The sequence below is a fragment of the Sphaeramia orbicularis genome, chromosome 5, assembly GCF_902148855.1.
Source record: "Sphaeramia orbicularis chromosome 5, fSphaOr1.1, whole genome shotgun sequence".
NCBI classification, from domain to species: domain Eukaryota; kingdom Metazoa; phylum Chordata; class Actinopteri; order Kurtiformes; family Apogonidae; genus Sphaeramia; species Sphaeramia orbicularis.
Genome location: NC_043961.1, coordinates 19500634 through 19507643, shown reverse-complemented (window position 1 = coordinate 19507643; position 7010 = coordinate 19500634).

The window sequence follows — 7010 nt, the reverse complement described above, 5'->3', positions numbered from 1 at the left end:
CGCCCACTGGCACATATTACCAATTAGATCCTTACTGTGGTTTAATAGAACTGACCTGTGGCTGCAGCAGAGGTCTGCATTCGGAGTGTCCTTGTTGTTCCCCATGCTTCTGTTTGTACTAATAAGGCACTAGGGGGCAGCATTGTATAATCAGATGATTCTTTAGGCATACTGCATGTGACTGAGGATACCAAGGATTTGAACATGACTGAGCTGAGTGCTTTTAATTCCTTCTTACTCTACCTGTACACAGATAATTCCACTTAATCCTCCAACATCTGTAAAGCCACATGTAGAACACCGTGTGTGTCCTGGGGGTATACACCGGCTCCTACTGAACACAACTCCCATGAGCAGAACACACAGCTCTCATCCCAAAAATGAAGATGCACTCACACAGTCTACTTCCTGTCTGTCCTTTTCTGTGTTGGGCTGTCTTGTTTAAGTCCACCTCCATAATCAGTCCAACACACGGTGAATCTTAACAGCTGCCACATCAGCTGTTAAGATTCACCACAACCATGATCTGGAAATAATTAGGCCATTCTGCCACTGGGACAGAAGCCTGATGGTACATTGACTGGAAGCAGCTTTGGTGCACACACTAACCCAACAGGGACAGAAAATGCATATTTACAGACATCAGTGGTGATGAGCAAAAATCAAAGACCCTGGTGCTAGAAGTACTGAAGTCATCAAAAAAAGTCTGTTCAAAATATGTACAAGGTGGACTTAGCTAAACAAATACAACATGTTTGTATGCTCTGCTTGAATTGTCCAAAAATGGGATTTCAGTACTTTTAGGACAGGGGTGTCGAACTCATTTTAGTCCAGGGGCCACATTCAGCTAAATTTGATCTGAAGTGGGCCGAACCAGTAAAATAATAACATAATATATAAATAATGTCAGCACCAAACTTTTCTCTGTTTTAGAGCGAAAAAAGTAAATTTATATTATGAACAGGTTTACGTCTACAAACTATCCTTTCAAAAGATGTGAATAACATGAACAAACTGAAAAAATTAGTGTAATTTTAACAATATTCTGCCTCATTTTGTCATTTACACATGTACATCATAACTTACAGATCACAGTGGATCTACAAATACACAAAACATTTAATAACAGACAAAATTGTACGAACTTCTCTTAAGACATTTCAGGTTGTTCATATTTGTTCAGGTTATTCAATTTTTTTTGCAAAATTATACTTTGTTTTAGTGTAAATACATGAAAATATTTACATTTACAAAGAGAAAAATTTGGAGTTGTGAGTATTTATATGTTATTATAAAAGTATTTTACTGGTCCTGCCCACTTGAGATTGAATTGGTCTGAATGTGGAACCTGAACTAAAAGGATTGTTAATATCTTAGTGTAATTTTTGCATTTCACAACTTCATCCCAAGGGCCGGACTGGACCCTTTGGTGGGCCGCATTTGGCCCCCGGGCTGCACGTTTAACATCTGTGTTTAAGGGTCTTCAATTTCATTTTCCATTCTGACAGTACATCTGGAAGCCACTAGGTGGCAATAGCTCATTTGGTCATATTACAGGATTAGTGGGTGGCTGAGATGGACTGAAGTGACATCTTCAGGTTCCTTTGTAGAGTAAAAGTGCATGACATTTGGTTAACCTTGTTATATATGTAAATGTAGGTTCAGTTAGGAGAGAACAGTTTAAACTGGCCTGTGTTGAACAGTTCTAACCCATGAACTGCTCCTATTATGCAAAACAGTGTTTTTAATCATACTGCAGTGTTTACTGCTGTGACAAAGCAAAGCCAGATAGAAGCCAGGCTTTCTGCCACCAGCACAGAGCCAGCATTTCCTGACATTTCCTCCCCCACAGCATCTCTGCTTGGTGGCAGCGGTGTTGCAGGTAAGGCCTCGCCCCTTGTGCCATGGCCCAATCCAGTATTTTTTTTCCTGGTAATCCCTCTTCCACTCCTCGACACTGCTGCTCTGTCACAGTTAAGTCCACATAAGCTCCCACTTGAGTGCCAGAGGCAGAGCAACAACAGGGATGGAGCGGTTGCTTAGCGACGTGTGAGTCACTGCACCTGAGGGTGTTAGGTAAACACCCTGAGCCTGCAGAGGGAAGAAGAAGACACAAGTAACATCACTGTTTCCCTCTCTGACATTTATTAAAGGGGGCTGTTATTCATTTGTTACACTCAGTGTTGTCATTTTTGCTTTCACTAAAGGGTGAGATTATATAATAAACCACATCTAAAACTACTCTCCCTGTGTGTGTGTGTGTGTGTGTGTGTGTGCGTGTGTGTGTGTGTGTGTGTGTGTGCCTGCCTTTGAATGTTCATCTGTCCATCTTTACTTACTTAGCTACGGGTGCTTTAGTCTGATTCCAAGTTGGGACTGGACTGCTCTGATTGTGCAGGGTGTTCCTTTTGCACTTTTATGATCAGTCTTCGCTCTTGAATTCTTGTTTTCGCTCTCAGAGGGTTTGGGTTTTAATGATGGTTAGAGGCTGATGAAAGTTTGTTGAGTCCCCATTTGCTTTCATGAAATGGAAGGTTATGAAAGTTTTTATTACAGTTAAGACCCCTATAGCAAGACCTATAAGAAGGTTGTGATATTTCTTTTTTCATTTGTATTATTTTATGAACCAGCAAATCCAAAATTCCACTCGTAATCCCACCCTTTTCATGCTGTGATCCAAATGCAACACTAAAAGTCAGTTAAAGAACTTCATCCTTTTCAATGATTCTTTGCATATTGTAGATTGAGCCTCCAGTTTATGAATACCATTCTCCCAGAAGGGACATGAGAATGTGATTTGGATGAACTGATGTGGCCCACTGTGTTTCAGTTACTGCACTGGATCATCCATTGATATGCACAGATTCCGTAGCCTATACCGACCTTTATCCTGGAATAAAAGACAACGATTTTCTGCCTTTTGTAAAGACTCAAACTCTGAACCATAACACACTACAACAGTTCATTAGTTTACACTGCTGCACCACTCCATTTCCTGTGCATCGTCCATGTCCTTGTTCACCCGGGTTAGTGCTGACTTTAGGACTCTTCTGTTCTGGGGTGGACCTGGGCAGCCTGCTTTGGCCCAGAGTCGCTATAATAAGTCCAGTGTTCATGACTGCAGCTGAAATGGGTTTGTGTGGGCTGGACCTGTGAGGTATAGACGCAGGGGTTAAAAGCCTGTTGGCCTCTTTAATGGAGCTGAATCAGGCCAAGCAGCAGGCAGTGTCAGGCCACAGGAGACCCATGTCTAAATTTACACAAGTCGTTTCATATCGCCCAAGATTATTGTTTTTATAAACAAATTCAAACTATACTTAAAGTCCCTGAATTTAACTGAAGACCTCAAAGCCACAAAATTAAACAAAATGTTGAACTAATTTCCCATAGAAGTCAATACTTGAATTTCTCTCTTGTGCAATGGTTTACAATATCTATTATTTATTATTTATTTATTTTATTTTTGAAATATAATTTTTATTGTTACCGCCACCAAGGAACGGCGGAGGTTATGTTTTCATCAGGGGTTTGTCTGTTTGTTTGTCTCTTAGCAAGATAACTCAAAAAGTTATGGACAGATTTGGATGAAATTTTCAGGAATTGTTGATACTAGCACAAGGAAGGGGGGGGGGGGGGGGGGGGGGGGGATAATCTGCCTTGGCAGAGGTCTGCGCTCTCCGAGTGCTTTTCTATTTTTTTTTTTATTCCAAAACTTCTTTTTCATGAATTCTATTTTAATTTAATAATTCTCAGTTGTTATTAATGTTCTGTTCCCTTAGGCAATGCATGACCCACTCACACATAGAATGTGAAATTGCCATATTTGTTATGTACAAAGATTAATAGTAATTAAAAAAAAAAGAAAAAAAAAAAGCTGTCTCATATCGGAGGTGAGAATGTGTTTGGGTTACACACCAGTGCTCGATGTGTAAATGTGCGACTCCATGCGCTTTTAACTGACAAACCACAAATTTACCTCAGTTTGAGGCAGTTTGAACCTTCTGGGGGCATGGTATACATATGTTCTGTATATTCACCACACACACTGTGCATCATTTGGTGTAAGTCACAGGTGTTACTACAAATAACACTCATTTCATTCACACTAACCTTTTTTTTTTCCTAACTTCTAATAACACTGTAAGAGCCCTGGAAAGCTCCATCAGTGACCGGCTTCTTGACCCATGCTGTAAGAAGGAGAGATACCGCAGGTCCTTCCTTCCCTCTGCTGTCAGACTCCACAGTCAGTCCTGCTCCCAGTAGATCACCACATATGTCGTGTAATAACAACCATCCCTCCATTCCGTCTATGTTGTATATATATATTCAAATCCATATTTATATATATATATTTTTTTCTATATTTATAACCATTGCACTACATACCAAACCATATTTGCACTCTCCTTTTTAAACACTTTCTTTTATTCAAATTTATATGACTGTTTTGTTTTTTGTGTATGTGTATGTTTATGTGTGTGTTTTATGCTGCTGTTAACACTGTGAATTTCCCCATTGTGGGATCAATAAAGGAATATCTTATCTTATCTTATCTTATCTTATCTTATCTTATCTTATCTTATCCAGTAAACTGGTGTGGGTATAGGCGAGTTTTTACAGTTTACAATTTAACAAGTCTTCCTACTAACAATGTAAAAAAAAACATATAAAACATGTTATTTATTTGACAGCTCAGTCATAGCTGCTTTCACACCAAATAAAGCCAGACTTGGGTTGGGATTGAGTTACTTCTGTGAGACCGCTGACAGAGTTTGAAATATTTCAGTCCAATAGTTAAAATGTTTAGGCAGTTCCAGAACATGTGGGCTAATGAGGCTGATGTCTTCCCACATCGACCACAGGATGGATCTTTTCATAACTCTGTTCCTGTTCAGTGTTTTTTTTTAAACAGTGTGGTATGTAACCATGGGCATCCTGTTCCACTTATGCCGTTTTGATAGATAGATCTATTTATTAGATAATGTTAATAATGGGTCTTAATCACACCCTATCAGTGGTGGATGTGGTCTGTCAGTCATCCTGATGGAAACAAAAGAAGATGCAGCAGACATAGATTTCCTAATTTGTTCTGCTGATAATCTGCAGCATTGCCCTTCCTACGGAAAAGGTCCCAAAATCTAAAATAAAGTGGAAGTTGGCAGGTTCTTTGGGAAAATTCACATAAGACAGATGCTCATCCAGGACTTTTGGTTGTCTTACTGCTATATGCAAATATCATACATACATTACATTCATATACTTAGTGGAATACTGCATTGGGTTTTCACATTATCTTATTTGTGAGATAATGAAGTCCTTCAAAATGTGCTCCTTCAGATTCAGATTCTTTATTTGTAATTTAAACATTCACATCATAGACGCAATGTAAAGACAAAATGACGATGCATTGATCTCTAAAAACACACAGATAAAACACTTGTAGACAGAATAAAACAGTCAGTATAAAAATATAGAAATGAAAGTCCATAATTAAATAATGCACATAAAAAAATCTGTGATAAGAAAAAATAAAAACCCCTGTAATAATCTGATGTTAAAAAGTATTGCACTGAACATTGCCCAAGGCAGTATTGCAGTGTGGTTGTGGTTGAGACCCTTCATTATATTGCACTGTTTATCTCTGACATTTATGTGTGTTTAACAGTCTGACAGCATTTGGGTAAAAACTGTCCCAGAATGTCACTGTTTTGCATGTAAGACTTCTGTATCTTCTTCCAGAGGGCAAAAGAGAGAACAGTTACCTAGTCCTTCTCCTACTTTTAGCGTAATGCAATTGAAAATCTTGAGTACTGTCACTACTACTATCACAGATAATTTATATACTATGTACAACAATATACACTGTGTGTATATTGTTGTACATAGTATATATACATGTACAATGTGTTGTACAAATGTAATATATTCAATAAATAAATAAAAAAGTATAGTAAAAGTGCATGTGATCTGGAGGTGTTAGTGAAGGGTTGAAAGGCTAATAACTGCATATGTGTTTGTGTGAACAGAATGTCATTGGTGGAATTGTAAATAAACTGGTGGATAAACTGTTCCCCAAATAATCTCTAATTTTTGTTTACATGTGTCATTGTCATGTACAGAGATCAGGACCAGCCTGGACCCTCTACATGGAGGCCTGGGCGGAGGATGGGAGGTGGAGTCATGAGGTCCAGCTCAGCTTTGATTAGAGAAGTGACAGAAAACCTGGTCTCACCTGCACTTTACTGTACAAAGTTATATTTATAGTAGAAAAACATGAAATTGTATTTAGTTTGACATTACCATTTTCTGGTACATTTGCACTATTTGGACTGTAAGGCTCTATATTTTTTCATATAACCTGTTTTGAAGAGTGGCAACCCAAAAACAAACACACAAATAAACCCCCCAAAAAACACGCAATACAAACACATGCTTTTTAGGAGCTATACGTGTTTGTAATTTGAATTTATATCAGTTTGATCTTTTGTGTGCTACATTGGCCCTGGTTGAAGTCTGGGGATTTAAAACAGTGTAAACCTCTGTATATTTTTTCATAGTTTGGCTTGGGGAGTGGTAGCCAAAAAGGAGGGGTAGGAAAACACCTATGTAAAGGAATGCGTTTATGAGAAATACTTGCATATAATTTAAATTTATCAATATTTTAACTTTATAAATATATTATTGGGACCTATGCTCACTTTTACAGGCTCTGAAAATTGTTGGTTACTGGAAAAAAAAAAAGGTTTTTGTTTTCTTTTACACTGGAAACCATTAATCACAGAATATGCTTCACAATAATTCAGAATAATAGACGTTATCTGAGGGAAAAGTTGTTAGATTACATAACGGTGATGAGTAAATAAACAGAAACAGAGACAAACACACCTCCAAGTGCAATAAAATGCTTTATTACAAAATTGTGAATGATGTCTCAGCAAAATGTTCTTCATCCCTATTTGAACCCACTTAACTTTTGCATATCTCTGAAATTCTTTGAACCGTTAACAGGG